This window comes from Thalia democratica, chromosome 3 (genome assembly GCF_965202585.1).
Source record: "Thalia democratica chromosome 3, ktThaDemo2.hap1.1, whole genome shotgun sequence".
Taxonomy (NCBI): Eukaryota; Metazoa; Chordata; class Thaliacea; order Salpida; family Salpidae; genus Thalia; species Thalia democratica.
Window position 1 is genome coordinate 93,547,244 of NC_139167.1, and position 17,902 is coordinate 93,565,145.

Sequence of the window (17,902 nt, forward strand, 5' to 3'; positions counted from 1 at the left end):
CGGCCCAGGAGCAAATTTATCTAGAAAATTCGGCCCGCGACTAACAAAAGGCTTTCGACCCTTTTTGACATAAATAGTTTTTTTGTACAGAAAAGATTGATAGTGTATTTAATGAGAACAAAGACAGTTTTCTTTTTGTTTCGTAGTAACTAAACAGAAAATTAAATAAAAAATATCGTGTTTTGTAAATTTTGATTTTAACAAAAGTTTCTAAAAACTTTATTTTCTCTTTATTTCATATACCACAATATTTATTGAAATAGTAAATAACTAAATTTATCGCGTGCCGCGGTTTGTATCTATCTATGATAAAGTCTAAATGGCAGTAAATAGTTTTTACAGTTCGATTTTCATGACGGATAAAAGGAAGTTTTTGAAAGATCATCTTAGGTGCAAAGTTTATATGATATAAGGCATATTTATACGTGGGTAAGGTTGGCACACTGGAGCTGTTGTTTTATCTATTCCAGGGGTCGGCAGCCTTATGTGACTCGCGGGCCAATTATCTTAGAAAAACTTGCTCGCGGGCTCTATTTAGAAAAAAAAATCTTTGAGGGCCGCTTTTATCTAAAAAAGTTCTAGTAACTAGTAGAAAAATATTATTTAAGATCAGATATGTAACAATTTAAGTAATAATAAACTATTTATAAAGAGTATTTATTGAATTAATTGCCTAAAAGGAAATTTTTATTACAAAAAATATAGCTTTTATTGGTTTTAAAATGTATTTTTTTTTTGCAGAAAAGGATCTAGCTTGCCGCAGATGTTGACTTAAAGGGCCGCATTTGGCCTGCGGGCTGCAGTTTGCCGACCCCTGATCTATCCAAAAATAATCATTAAAAACTAGTTTTTCATTATTATTTATTTTTTCGTTGAGTTGAATGATAAATCTGTTTGGTTTTTATGTTTAACTATTGATTTTCGACTATTCTGCAAATTGAAGCTTCAAACTCAATCTTTGTCAGCTGAATTTTAAACAAATAAAAGTTTTCCATGCTAAAAGTTTTAAAATAGCTTGATTTATGAGCTGCAGAGACAAGTGAATGGAAAAAATAGTTTTTGATAATTGTACTTGAAAAACTGAACTAAATGTCAACAAACTGAATATACTATGTGTTAATATTATATATTTAGTTGATTTTGATAGAACAAACCTATTGGTCAAAAAATTTTTTACTCTTAAATGTCGTTCATTTACAATTTTTTTGTATTTTTAGTATTATTTTGGGCTAAAAAAATTAACAGTCTTAATTACCTATCATTGATTGTTTTAAGGATACGTTGAAAATCACCTTTGGATTTTTTCTAAAGAATAATTTTTATTTTAATTTTTTTTAACATTGAATTAAGAAAATATTTAACTAGCAAGTTACATGCAATTTAAATTTATTTGCCCTATTGATAGTATGAACTATGTAAAAAAAAAAAAAAATATTGAAAAACTCATCATGAATAAGTTAGCATTCTTTTAGTTGGGTACACATTATCTAAAAAAACAAAATAAAAGTCAACTTAACACTTAGATGATATCTATTTATATATTTTAAAATATATAAAAATATACAACTATAAATTTGTTGTAGTTGAGTCAGCTATTACCAGGTTCGACTTTCTGGTTACAAAATATTATGAAAAATGGCATGCAATAAGTGCAGAACCTTATATTATTTAAATCAGCTATTAAAATAAAAACATGTTTGTAATGATTGTTACGTCATAATTTCTGGTTAGTTTTTTAGTTACATGCTTTTTTGTATCAAGTTGAAAAGATAATAAAATATTGGTTGATTTAAAACAAATGTTGGTTCGTTTTAAAACCACACATTTAATTAAATAGAGAAAACATTCTTTTATTTGCTAAATAATAAAGATTTTTGTAAGTAGTTGAACAAATAAGTTGTTTCAAAAGTTTATAATTACTGGTAGTATAGTTATTTAAAAACAAAAAATAAGTTTAAGTTTGTCAGACAAAAAGTTTTCCTAAATTTTTAAGTTTAATTAAGTTATAAACTTTTTTTTTATTGGTATAAGTTTTGTGATACGTTTATAAAAAGTTACTTAAATTAATTTACTGCAATGAATTACTTTTTTTGTATACCATTCAGTTTTATTTTTACTTTTTTATTTTCTTTTAATCTTTTAAATAATAAGTCAAATTTTCTACTAAATAGCATGTTTATGGTTCATTGTTTAAGTAGTAAAAAAAATATTTTGGTTGTTATCCAAACTTTTAAAGTCTTTAACAAACTTAAAAAATTAAACTTAATTATACAAAAAAGATTTTTGAAAAGTATACATATATGTAATAAGAAACAATATGCTTTTATAAATTAAATAACTTATGTACAAAAATATTTCTTTTTTCTCGTCTTTTATCTTTTTTTTCTTCTTTTTTATTTTACCAATGATTTCGAAATGAGTTTATGGGTACAGGTACAAAACAATAGACATAAAAGATTTCTTAATAAACTTAAAGGTAATGTTGATAAAAGAAATTTAACAATAAAACATGTTCTTAGATACTAATACCAATTAGAAATATAAGTTTAAAAGAAGTTTAAAATGAGAAGAAAATAGAGAGGTAAGGTAAACGGTTAAGGTTTAGAAAAAAAAAAATAAATAAATTGAACCGAAGGAAATTGTAACAAAGTATTTAATACATTTATTGTTTCTTTTTATTAAATTATTTCAAAAGACTTAAATTTGAAGAATTTAAATGTTTTATGTGATGTCACAAATAGTATTGAGTATATTAGATAAAAACAAGAGGCTTAAAGTAAACTTTAATGAAAGAATATAAAATTTGACTTGAAGACGCGAGACGCGAGGAGAACGCACATAACGACATGTTTGAAGCGTATGAAGAACAACCGAGAAGGACTATCTTGTTTCTGAGTGTGGTGGGAAACTCGAGTCTATTTTCTGTCCACGTCAACAATGTATGTATGTGCCTTCTGGGCTCTTGTTAGCAGTCATTGGTAACACTGTCATTGTGATTTTATTGTTTTACTTATTTCACAATGTGTTTACTAGTCTTGTAAATTAATTACGTGCACTAATAAAAAGTTTTATAATATCAGTTATGTAGTAAGAACGAGTTAAAATTAAACCGGCGTTCCATCTAAACGTCTGTAAAACTTAAAATAACCGTTTTTGGTAATCTTATTTAAGAGCAGCATTGTCTGTACCAATTCCCAACCAGTCACTTCTTGTGTTTTTTAAACTTACCTTTGGTTTATAAAAGTGAATTTTGTTTCTAAGTATTTATTTAAATTGTTGAAATCAAAAACAGTACGATTGTAAAATAAAACTTTATGCTTGTAACCTTCAGCTGTTAGAATTCAATAACACTATTATAACCACTGACGTAGTTAGGGGTAGATGGCTCGGTCGTAGTTAGGTTAGGTAATTGCTTATTATTGCTTTTCGCCTTAGTTTGCGACCGCGTCATGCGTTTTATGTCGTCCATCGATAAGCGTTTGGACGACATGAAATCTTAGTTAAAATATATATATATAATATTATAAAAAAAAAACGTTCTAATGGAACGATCAATAACTTTAATGTATTGAGCTTATTTATAATCTAGTTTCTAGAAAACAACTTTAAGTTAATGGTGAATTTATATACATTTAAAAACAAAACACGACAATGTGATAAAGTAACGTGATGAAGTTCTACCACAACTGACTCGAGGTTTTCTTAAGCTTAGTGACTGTACGCTGGTTACAATTTACAAAACTCAAGCAATTCTACTATCCTTTGCAGAGCTTCTATTCCCTTTGCCCAATCCGTCAACAACACCCGCACAACAACCCAAACATCCTTTTAACACACTAAGAAAAACTTATTTATTTTTTTACTCTCTTCTCTACTTACTACGTCAACGCACAAGTCTTTCTGTAATTTTCCACTTAAAACTTTTACTCCTTTGATGTAATTTCCACTTAACTTATCTTTGACTCCTTTATTGTACTTCTCGAAACAAGTAGTAAACTACAACTTGTTATACTACCCTTCCTACCTTACTTAATTGATTTGTTTTTATCTTCTGAGTGCTAAAATATTTAAAGTTATTTTCTCGTTCTAGCTTTTGAAACAAGTAGAAGCTACTACTTGTTATACTATGCACTAAAACAGCGGTTTTTAACTTCTTATTATTTTTTACCTCTTTTTAAATGGCTATCTCCAAATTTACTCTTTAAGTGTTTCACCCAAATATTACCATTTTCATAAAGCTAAATGGAGTATCCCATTGTTTGGTTATTGATTGTTAATTGTTTGAATATTGAGTTTAACAAAATCAGTCAACCAGAACACAAGTATATAACGCTATGACAATATCATTAGAAGGATTGTTGGTAAGAACTAGAGACTAAAAATAAGACTTTTGATATTCAGTAAAAATCGCATGAAAATAAGCTAGTGTATTTTTATGGTTTATTTATATAGATTTATGTAAAGTATTACTTTAACAATACTTAATTGTTTTGTATTTTTAATAAATTATGGTTCTAACATTAGTTACCACCTTTAGAGTAATTTTCATTTAAACGTAGTATCTTTTTGTGTTTTTATTTAACCTTTGGATAGTGAAAATCCTTTTTATCACTGAAGTAGTTATTTAAATTGTTGAATTCAATGCAGTTTTATTCTTTAGCAGAACCTAATAATTGTAACCTTCAGCTGTTCTAATTAAATAGCACTATGCATTAAATCAGCGGGTTTTAAACTTTTTTTGAGTTTTTTTCCCCATTTGAAAGGTTGGTTTTCACCAAATTGTATTTTTAGTCTTTCATCAAAATTCTACCAAATACCCTAAATCTTACCAAATTTGACATTTAACTATTAGAAATATCCCATTGTTTGGTAATTTATTGTTAATTGTCTGAATATTAAGTGTTACAAAATCAAATGTTCAGAACATAAGTTTATAAAGCCATGGTATTAACTATATGAAGGGTTGTTATTGTTGATAAGACTTAGAGACTAAACCTAACACCTTAATCATTTAATTATAATCGTATGTAAATTAGCAAGTGTATTTTTATAGTTTATTTATAATCAGTATTAACAAAACAATATTTAATTGTATTACAGTTTGAATAATAAATAGTTGTAACAGTAAATATCAATTTGAAGAATTAATCATTTAAACTTAATTCCTTCTAGTGTGTTTTTAATTTACCTTTGGCTTATAAAAGTTACTACTATTTGTGTTACAACTATAATTTATTTAAACTCTAAATCAATTAAAAATTGTTTTGTTAATACTGTCTCTAAGTCTTATTACAACAACCCTTCTAAATGATTACAAATTAGAGTGCGTATTTTTATTGTTTTTTTATAAAAAGTATTACTCAAACAGTATTTAATTGTTTTAGAATTTAAATAAGTTATAGTTGTAGTATTAGTATCTATCTTAAGTAATTTTTATTTAAACTTAATTTAATATGGTGTTTTTCAAATTTACCTATGGTTTTAGTTAGTTACAATTTTAGTTCTTTTAAAAGAAAGTATAAATCGGTTTTAGTATACTTATTCATCCACTCAGTAACCAGTTGTATAAACAAGCTACAAGTTATATTTTATTTTAAGAACTTAAAATATTTAGTTTCCTTTAGTACTTGTGAGTAAAGTATTATGACGTCAAAAGAATGATTGTATAAATTATAAACTAAGAGACTATTTATAAATCATAAATCGAAAACCACAAAACATAATTCTTTTTAAAATTACTGCAAACACTAAACAACTATTAACGTTGTATTTTGTTTTGCTAAACTTTTTAAAACTATTGCTATTTATGTTATACGTAAGTTAAATATTATCTTAGTTGTATATGAAGCAATAATCAAACACTTTCAACTACTTAAGTCATAGCGCTTAAGAGTTTTCTTGTGTTAGCACACTAAATCAAAAAAACCAAGTAAGTCCATCATCTATATTTTAACATTGTATATAATATGAGTGATTTTATTGTTTATTTTTATGACTTTTTATGTAACTTATGTTGCTTTTTAATTAAAATTTTTACTTTTACTTAGTACCAGTTCGTTTGCTGGTTAAAATTAAGATGTTCGCACAGTTGATTCTCTGCAAAAAATTAACAGCTCTTTTTATAAAAACTAAGACTTTTTCATTTTGTGATTGAATATTATTACGTCAGTAGAAATTATTAATTTATATATTTTAAAGTTTTTAAACTAGATTTGTAATCAAATAATTTAAACACTTGAGTTTTACTAAATTTTTATTTAATATGTATTTAATGTACTGTTTTAAAGGTGTGTAATATAAGTGTTATAAATACATTATAAACATTTACTTGATTTGTTATAAGTTTTATTATACTATGATTTAAAACTATTGGTATAGTTTTTACGGTATTATAAATACATAGTTATATCTACAAGTACACTAGATTCATGTATAATTTATATTAAAACTTATGATTAGTATTATAAATTTTCAAATTTAACAAATTTTATTCAATTTTATAGCTGTTTAATTTTTTTATTTTTCTTACGGTTCTAAAAGCTACTATTAATACTATATAAAGTTCACCGTTTAACATTCATATATGTACATATTTAGATTATCAGTATAAATAGAACACTGTAATGTATATAATTAATTTTTACATAGTTTGAATATACAAATTTATATATTTACAAAGAGCTAGGTTTAATGAGCTAATTACCGATTTGTACAAGTTTAAAAGCTTAACATTTGTTTTTATTAAATTTGAAGTCTTTAAAAAAACAAAATCTTCTTTGTAACTTATTGAATTTGCTCTATTATTTTGCACAATGTACAAAAAAATTAGTATTTAGACTTTAGCTAGAGAAAATATATACTTAAACAGAAAAGCAGAAGTAAACAAATAAGTTAAGTTTTGATAGATATTACACTGTATTTTTAAGAAAATACTAAAGAAATAACTGTTAAATATTTTTTCTATTAATTTTTTAAATGTCTTATTTTTATATGTTGATTAAATAAAATATGTATACAGACAGACTACAGAGATTAAACTTTAAATATAAGTTATTTTCACAAAACTTTATACTACACTGTATCATCTTTAAAAAATTGGTTTATTAATAGGCCAAATCGAGTTTTAAAGCTGATGATTTAAGTAATCTTATAAAACTTAATCTCTATAAGTTGACGTTTTTTCATAATAAGTTTGCATGCCACAAAAATTTTCAAACAATATTTATGTATAAAAGTTGCAATTAAAAAGATAACGAAAGTAATAGAAAGACGAAAAAAATAAAAGAAGGTTGACAAAAATTTTTTTAATAACGTATGATCTTTTTGCTTCTTAGACATTTATGGTATTAAAGTCGAAATAATGCTTTGCTGATACTTTGTTTAAGTTCTGTATCTTGAGATTTTGTATAACAAAAAAAAAAATAAGCCTAACGTGGTTATAAGATATATATGTTGAAGTTAAGAAAGTTAATTTTTTAATATTAATTACTAATTATTTGGCTACAAACTAAGTGATATACAAGAAACTATGTTTCTTAAATCTTTTTATACTTTTTGAAATAGTTAGTTTAAAAATTTTGTATTTAAAGTTAAAAGGCGTCATGGTAAAACTTGTGAAAAGAAGCTTTTAAATAAAACTTAATAATTACTTTTATCTTGTTTCAGGAATCTTTACTTTTACAAACTTACATTAATAATTTTAGCGTTTTTACTGCTTAATTAATTGTTATAAACTGATAAAAATTAAAATATTTATATTACAAGTTTCTTTTATTATTTAGGTAAGTAGCTAAATACTTTATTATAATGTTCAATTTAAATATATTTTTGTAACAACTATGATTATAAATAATTTAACTTTTAGTAAAAATACTCAGGTTTAGTGCTAAAATAGTGTTTATTATTATACATATAGACATTAAAAAATTTACATTCAAAACTATATTTTATAAAATCTAATAAAAAGTTAAATTTCGCCACTGTTTGAATCACAAAATTTTTATCAATGTGTGTTTAAGGACAAATGTTTACCAACTTGTATACCTGGTTACAAATACATAAGCATTATCAGTTGAGCATTTTACATTAGTTTGTTTACATTTAAAGAAATTTATAGGTGATAAAGTTTGTTGTCAGATTTTAAGGCGTAAGTACATACAACTAATCTAAAATAAACCTATACACAAATTTTTGTCTACAAAAATAAATATATATATGGTTAAATAATAAGTGTTGTATGTCTGTTCGTTTTTATTATTTGTTAATCCAGGTGTCGGCAAAGTGCGACCCGTGGGCCAACTGCGGCCCGAAAGCACGTTTTTTTTTTGATTGGAAAGCGGCCACCAAAGAAATTTTTCGGCCCGCGAGCATGTTAATGTGACCGGCCTAGCAAAAATATATTTTAAGTTAAATTTCTTTGATAATTTGCTTAATTTGTTTAGTTTTGTTTTAAGTTATTTATACTATTAAAAAAAAAATTAAAAAAATACACTGTTTTAACTTAATAATGTTAAAAAGATAGACTAGCATTTCACCAGAGTTTTTTTTTTTTCTCAGTTACATAATAACTTTCTTCTTACAACAGCAAGTTATTAATTTTTAAAATAGTGTAAAGAGTGCTTGGATTTAGTAAAATATTTATTAAATGCTTTTTGATTAATATACTAAACGTATATGTTTTCCATTTTGTTCAAACGTAATGCATAGCAATTAACTAAAATAATAATACTTTACTGATTAAGCTTCATTTTACATAATTTTATACCTAAGTTTCTTTGTAGATGTTTTTTACTAAATTTTATTTTTTAGAGAGCACCAAAACATAAAGAATAACATAATAATAAGAAATAAAAATGTTTTATTTTTGTTTCAAATTTTTTTGACTTTTTATGAGTTTGCTTTGCACTTTAAATTAATTCCTATGCACACTAATGTACAAAAATGCTTATATTTTAAACTGAATTTAATGAAATAATTAAGATTGATTAAGTTTAGTTTATGCGTAACTTTCTAACATTATTGTTTCTACATACTATATCTAGTTATATATTGACACATTTAAAACATTATACATGACAAAAATTAAAATATTTTTGTGAGGTTTAAATTTTAGTTTTTTAAACAAATTTTTTTGACAAATTTAGTTTGTTTCTATGCTTTGCATAATAATATACTCAGTTGCTGTTTTTTTGAACTACATTGTTAACATTTACTCGATTGAGGAATATTGTTGATCAAAATAGTTCTAAATAGTTATAGCTTTTCTACAATACAATTAGGTGTTTGTTTTTTTAGTTAAAATTTTTAAGTTTTAAAGTTTAAGTTTGCAGAAGGTGTAAATAAGTTTATTACACGTAATCACTTACTAAATGTGTGTAATTAATAGAATTAATAAATGAATAATTTATTATTTTTGAGAATAAACAATTACTCAGTTTCACCGCAGAGCGGATTTTCAAATTGTAAATCTGTAGTAAAATAATAATATTAAAAATGACAAATATTTAGAAATTGGTTTGAGTTAAGCTTATATAAAAAAAATTTAAATAAAAAAAAAACAAAAAAAATTAAGAATTATATTCATGTAAGACAACCTTTAATTTTGAAACTATCAAATTATAGTCTACAAACAATACAATTAAACCATAGTATACTGTGGGGTATTGATATCTAATGGATTTAAATAGATAAAAACTTTTACAGAGTTAGAAGTTATGGAGCAGTATATACATATTATTAAGCACACAGTTCTAATAATAATTAGAACTGAATAACAATTAATAATAACAAGAATAATAATTAATAACTATTTTTGGCAAACTTTTCCTGGATTTAGTAGATAAACATTTTAAGAAAGACACCATCTATCATAAAATAATCAACAGAAATTCTATAAAAATATCATACTGCTGCACACCAAATATTATGGCCCTTATAAATTCCCACAACAAAAAACTCACGAAAAAATCAGATAAAAACGAAAAACTTTGTAATTGTAGAATAAAAACAAACTGCCCCGTTGATAACAAGTGTTGCCTAAGTAATGTAATATATCAAGCTAAAGTCTCCACATCCGTAAATGACCACAAAATTTATATTGGTTCAACCAAAAGAACATTTAAGTCCAGATATAATGAACACAAAACCTCTTTCCCAAAACCTTTTAAAAGCAAACCCAAAAATTGTACCCAACTTGCAAATCACCTATGGGATCTATACAGTAACCAAATAAAATACTCAATTGAATGGAAAATAGTAGAATCAGTAAAATCTAACTCAAACCATACTAACATGTGCACTTTATGTAACCTAGAAAGACTCCATATAGCCCTAGCAGACAAAAGAAAAGCCTTAAACAAGAGAAACGAACTGATAACCCAATGCCCACATTACTTAAATGAATATTTATAATTTATATCTCACATAGGTATCAATTATATTAAAATATTTTATTATTTGTGCATGTATTATAATACTATTCCCATCCTCAGTCTTAAACTGTTAAAACTATTTTATTTTTATTTTTTCAAGTCTGTTGATTAGTTAAATATATTCTGTTAAGATATAAGATAAATTGTGCATACATTATAATATACCCATTCCCAGTTGTAAATCATAATTATTGGAGAATTAGTATATATATTATTATTATTATATACATATATTTTTTTCTTGAGTTGTATTATTAGTAGTTTATACTCTCTTTGATTATCTCTCAACTAAATATATTCAATGTTTATCTTATTTTTTAAATTTAGCATCTGAAATCTAACCTTCATTCTATTTTTTGCTTATCTAAAATTTTTCACAAAAAGCCATTTTATACTTTGTCATCATAATACATCTGTGTTAACAATAACAACAACAATGCTTTCATAAAATTTTTTAATGCTTACTCCCTGGTTTTATTTTGAACATTATTAATTTATTATTAGAACTGTGTGCTTAATAATATGTATATACTGCTCCATAACTTCTAACTCTGTAAAAGTTTTTATCTATTTAAATCCATTAGATATCAATACCCCACAGTATACTATGGTTTAATTGTATTGTTTGTAGACTATAATTTGATAGTTTCAAAATTAAAGGTTGTCTTACATTAATATAATTCTTAATTTTTATTTGTTTTTTTTTTTTATTTAAATTTTTTTTATATAAGCTTAACTCAAACCAATTTCTAAATATTTGTCATTTTTAATATTATTATTTTACTACAGATTTACAATTTGAAAATCCGCTCTGCGGTGAAACTGAGTAATTGTTTATTCTCAAAAATAATAAATTATTCATTATCAATCTCCTATTAGTGGATAGATTACTGTGTCTTATTTATTTGTTCTAAACTCTCTAGTTAATTAATAGAATTCACAACAATACTAATAAAAAAAATTGTAATTAGATTTTATATTTTATTTTATAGTGAGACACATCTAAATTAAGAAACATTAAAATTATACCTATTGATTACAAACGTTACTGTATATGCATTTGATTAAAAATTTCGTATACTTAATTACTTAGACGCATACCTTCTTTTATTATGTCATTAATACTTTCCCACAAGTTTAGAATTTATAGTTTGCATTGAAAAAAAGGTTCCAATTAATTAGTATTTAACATTAACAAAGTATAATTATAATCTTATAATCAAATAAAAGTTGATTTTGACTCGGGTGGATTTTAAACCGGGTGGATTTTGATCGGGTGGATTTTGAAACGGGTGGATTTAGAGTCGGGTTGATTTTGATCGGGTGGATTTTGAACCGGTGGATTTCGATCGGGTGGATTTTGATCGGGTGGATTTTGATCGGGTGGATTTTGATCGGATGGATTTTGAACCGGGTTGATTTAGATCGGGTGGATTTTGAACCGGGTGGATTTTGATCAGGTGGATTTTGAACGCGGGTGGATTTTGATCGGGTGGATTTTGAACGCGGGTGGGTTTTGATAGTATACCATTTTTTTATATAAATTATTGCAAAATGATGTTAGCAGCACTTTTTAATGACGTCACTACGAATCTTACTTACTTTTGTCGCAAAAATATTTGTATTAAACTGTACAAAAATCTTTGTAAGTTTCGTCGCAAAAGCTATTTAATGTGTAAATTTAATGATTATATTTTCTATATTATTCAATTTCTTTTTTCGCTGAAGTAAAACTATTGAACATCGTAAACTAGTTGGGTTTATTATTATTAATGTTCTAGTTCTTATTAATTGGTACAGTGAAAACCTGTTCTGTAGTAAGGTAAATTAAAATAACTTATATTGTTACATTGATATAGTTAAACAAATTATTTGTCTAATGTTAGTTATAGTTGATGATATTCAACTAAAAAACACATGGTTTTATAAGTATGTAAAAATAACTATATATATATATATATATATATATATATATTGGGTATTGAAATCATATAAACCTACCAAAACTAACATTTTTTTAATAAATATGTTTTCAAAAAAATATAAGAAAAAACTGTATACCTTCAAACAGTAAATAGCTAACTATTTGTAAAAAAAAAGTTTCAATTTTAAAATTTTGTTGCTACTGTTATTAAAACTAAAGTATATAAACAATTGGGACCTGTGACCTAATCTAAAATAATATTAAATACCTAAGAACTTTTTAATAGCTAAACATTTAATATAGACCAAAAGAAACTTGTCTAGACTTACGAAATAATTCTAAAGAAACTTAAACATATTCAAAATTTGCTTTTTTAGAAAGTTTAATCAAAATTGTCGTACACAATATAAGAACAAACTGGTTAAGGTATTTTATTAAAACTGAAACAATAAAAAAGTTATTCTATTTGAATTAAATTTGAAATAAATATTAGTTGCTTTTAAAAAACAGCTATATAAAATTATTTTTGACGCATTTAATACTAAAATGCGTCAGAATTTATAACAAATTTGCATTTTTAAAGCAATAAACTTAAGTATTTAGTAACCAGTTGACGTCACTAGTTTACGCAAACAAACATCAGTTTAAAAATGTAAGGTATAGTTTAAAGAGTAAAGTTTAGTTTAACCATTTCATAACAGCTCGTCGTATAATTATTTGTAAGTCGTACAACGCGACTATAAATTAATTTTAGTTTTATAATAATTATATAACTTATACATGTACTTAAAAAAATATGTACTTATATTGTTAATAAAATATGTACTTTCATAAGCACTTAATAAGTTGAAGCTAATACTTTTTTAATTTTACTTACAACCTAACTCTCTATAAAAACCTAACTTGAAAGACAATTTATTGGTTACTTTTATACATTTGTTATATCATCAACACTTTTTTTATATTTCTAAGAATATTTACTTCGAAAAAAGTTTTTGCGAGTTAAATAGTTTACACTCATTAAGAAATTTAGTAATTAGTTAACATAATAAAATTAATACCTGTTTGTATTCCAGAAAGCTAAAACAAATTATTTAACATAATAATTTAACATTTATTCTCAAATTCTTTAATAAAATGTTTTATTAGTAATTAGACTTTTACATGGTTGCCACTAAAAAGCAAAATTATCTGAGATGTATCAAACCAGCTTAAATTTATTAAAATTTAAAAAAGCTTATAAATAGTTGTTAATCAAGCTTAAATACCTAGTTAAAATATCACCATTATCAAAAAGTAAACAGAGTGTAAGAAAACAAGAAAAAAATGCAATAAGTAAACTACACAATTAGTTGGTTTAAAATTTTTAAAGCAATTAAGAAAAATCACAAAAATCTTATAAAGAAAAAAAATACTTAATAATAAATAATCCTGTTGTCTACAAGGTAAGTAAAAAATGAAAATAAACATAGTAATATTTTATAGTTAGTTTAATATACAAACACAATTATTTTTATCTAGCTTACCGAACCTTGCAATTTAATGGAAAACAATAGAAATGTTTCTTAATATTATACTCTGCCTCTCCTGCTTAGGAATGTTCAAGTTATTTTTTATTTTTATTAATCATAACTACAAATTTTTTTTATTCATTCATCAACATTTTTTTTTTAAAGTATGGTCATGTTTTTTTTTTGTTTATATGTCATAAAAGTTCTTAGGAAGATAAACTTTGTAGATTTATTTAAAAATTAAATACTAAAACAGTAAATATTATGTTTTATGTCTTAATACTTAGTTTTAAAAATATAATCTTCTGTTTTGTTGATCGTTATTATAATTTTTGCTTCCCTTATATTTTACTTTTTTGTTACCTGTAGACGTTTTAAAATATTATAATATATTAGATAGTTTATGTAAATTTTACACAGATTTACATATTAAGAATTTAAATAGTTATTTGCCAACTCTTTAAAAAAGTAATGATTTATAAATATTCTAACATATGTACATACAATTCTAGATACAGAGTATTATTAATGTTTTGTGTTGATTGACGTCTTTATACAGTACCGAAAAGTTGTAAACTTCACAATTTCTATAAATGATATCATTTGCGTTAGTTTTTATCGGTCTTTAAAAACTGCAATTTGTAACCAGACCATCGAGTCTGGCAACTGTTTGAGAAAACCATGTTAAGGTTTCAACATTTAAAATAAATTCCTCTGCTTCGTACGATAAACAAGACTATTAATTTTTAAATTTAATTACACACAAGTATTTAGTTAAATTTATGTGATATTTTGTTTTTCCTTATATATCTTTAAAATTTTTAAGAAGATTAACGTTGTAATTAAATTTAATACTAAACTTGTAAGTATTTTGTTGCTCGTTTTTATACTTGTTTCTTAAAAAACAAGCAACAACAATAAATAAACAATCTAAAGTTTTACTTTTTTAGATTTTTTTTTCCAAGTTGCACTGCTTGTTATATATCAAAATTTAAAAAAAAAAAAAAAATATACGTGTTGACTATCCTCAAGTTTACGAAAAACCCTAACACGTATATGAAAAAGTTCTCTCTTATTCGTAATTTGAACAAAACGGAATTTAATAAGTTTTGTACAACTTTTAGAAAATTTTATTTTATTGGAATAAGGAAATTGATTGGAAATTTGCTATCAAGTAAAAACTAAATGTTAAAACATTTATTAATAGAGTTTCCAGCTTATTCATAAAAAATTATTCAACCCTATGGAAAGAACAAATGTTTTCAATTGTAACAAAGTTTAACAAAACTGTTTCAAACTATTTTAAAGCATAACATTAAATTCAATTATTTAACTGTATTTAACCATAATTTAACATTTAATTTACTTCCAATCGAAAAACAAATAGATCGATTACTAAAAAATAATAATATACAAAAACAAAATGTTTAAATCATTCAAAATAGTGTAAACACTACTTTTTGTAGTAAAATATTAGTTGGTATTTAAAGATTGTTAAAATAGTACTTTTGTATACATACTAATGTAAACTGACGTCATTATACGATACATATTAATTTTAAACTTAACGATTGTAAAATATTATAATGCATGATAGTTTTTTGGTATTATAATATTACAGAAACTATTAACCATAAAAGCAAACCTGATAATCTAGAACTAAGATATAGTATTACTGTAATCTCTAGTTTAACAATGTTTTTATTTATTAATTGCAATAAACTTTTGTTTGCTATAACATTATTCAAACAAAAACTTTTATTAAAATAAATTTGTTATGATGACTGACGTCATTATACAAAACTAACACGCTTAATGATTTTGTTAGGTAAAATAATATATATATATATATATATATATATATATATATATATATACTTATATATCTGTGATATATTTATATATCTGTGAAAAATCTCAACTGTTTGTACCAAGTTAGAAAACCTGGTATTTTTTTTACTTTTTATCCTGTTAAAACTTCCAAAATGACAATTACCTTACTAAAAAGGACTTTTGAACTGCTAGTAAGACAGTAAATAATCTAAACAGTCAACAACATTTTATTATTTTCTATATTAAAATGTCTTGAAAATTTTAACTTTATTTGAAATTTAAAAAATTGTTACCAGATTAGAATATCTGGTTAAAAATATGATAAGCACTTGTTTAACCTTAATTGTTCAAAATATATCTGACTTTATACAAAAAGAAATATTTGAAATTCGTGGTGAATTTTCGTATGGTGTCATTTTTGATCAGCTGATTATTAAACAAAAGTTAAGTTAATTGTTTTACGAATTATTCTATAACACAATTCCTAATTACAAATAAAATAAAACCAATAACTGTTGAGTTTAAAAACGAAAATCATATACAATCAAATATATTGTTTAAATTTCTTATTTTATAACAACCGTCAAACATGTTTAAACTTTTATAACATTAAATTTCATGGAAACTTTTCTAAAAAATTTTATATGTACTATCGTTAAAACAAAACTGCAACGTTGTAATTAGTTTATACAATAATAATCGAAATAGAAGATATATTCATAATAGTTATTACTTGTGAAAAGTAAATAAACAATATAATTATAAATTGCTATTTAGAAAAAATATTTTACTATGTTTTAAAACAAAAACAATGTTATAATTTTTAATCTAATAATAAACTTTTTGTAGTGACGTTTTTTGATTTAATCGCAGAAGCTATAACTTATATTCCTGTTTAAATATATAAGTAATTTTATTTTAAATCAGATTTTTAGTCATTTATAATAACTGACATACGAACATACATAGCATAAAAGACAACTCATATTACATTTGTTAATACTTTCTAAATCATTAACATTATGTCATTTTATTATTTTCATTGCCGAATTAGATGCAATAAGAGACTTTTATTAAATACTAGTTCTATAAGATGGTTACTTATATGTATTGTACTAGACTTTGAATTTTTTAGTAACTGGTGATAATATTAAACACTTTTAAATTTTACTGTCTTTAATATGACTTAAGCAAACAAACATGTAAATTAATTTACTTGTTTTATTATTACAACCAGACTTTTCTCTGACAAATAAAGTTAATAAAGTTATGTTATCAAGTTTTTTTCATTGTTTATTTTGATTTTTTTTATTACTAAGTTACGGGAATATAAAGATAAAAGGTAAAATATCCGTACGTAAATTTCCAAAAAACTCTGTGTTTTCAATAGTTTTTTACCTTATGTTTAATAAACTAACGTAAAAGTATTTGTACAAAAGTTATATACAGTAGCCAGTAATCTAGGTACGTAGTTTGAACTCAGCGCAAAAGTGTGTACCGAACAGGCATAGAAATTTGTTGTCTTTACAAACGTAAACAAAGTTAAAATAGTCAAAGTTTTAAAACAATTTTGGAACCACTTATCACAAATGTCAATCACAAAACATAACACCAATAAAAAAAATTATTATGTGTTTAACTATTTAATTTCCCTGTAAAACTTGAAAACATGTAATCTTGAATATATACTTTTTATTACATACCTAAGTAATAATTAACCTTTGCTAACAACTTATAAAACTGAATGAGGAAAAAAATTGACAGCTTTAATGGAATTTTTAATTTTTTTTTATTAATCATCAGTTTAAGAAAAAAAATAGTATAAAAGGCATTTCACACTTTTGTTAATTAAATATGTATGATTGTAAATGAATCGTTTTAAGCCAAATTGTAAAACTATTTTCTACTTACGTCAGTAAAAAAAAACAAAAAAGTTCTAACCAACAATAGTCTATATAAATATATGACAGAAATCAAATAGTGAGAAGTCTTGAAAAGTTGTAGTTTTAAGTCAGCTTGATAAGCTGGTAATTAAATATGTTGGGTATACTTATTCAGACTATTATGTTTTCAAGAACTGTAATTTCAATAATAAAAAAAAATCATTTTAATTTAAAATTGGTATAGGTACAATAATTCTTTTTTCAATTGATAAATTTTAATTTATTTTCTTTGTTTTGTGTCACTGATAATAAATTATCTTC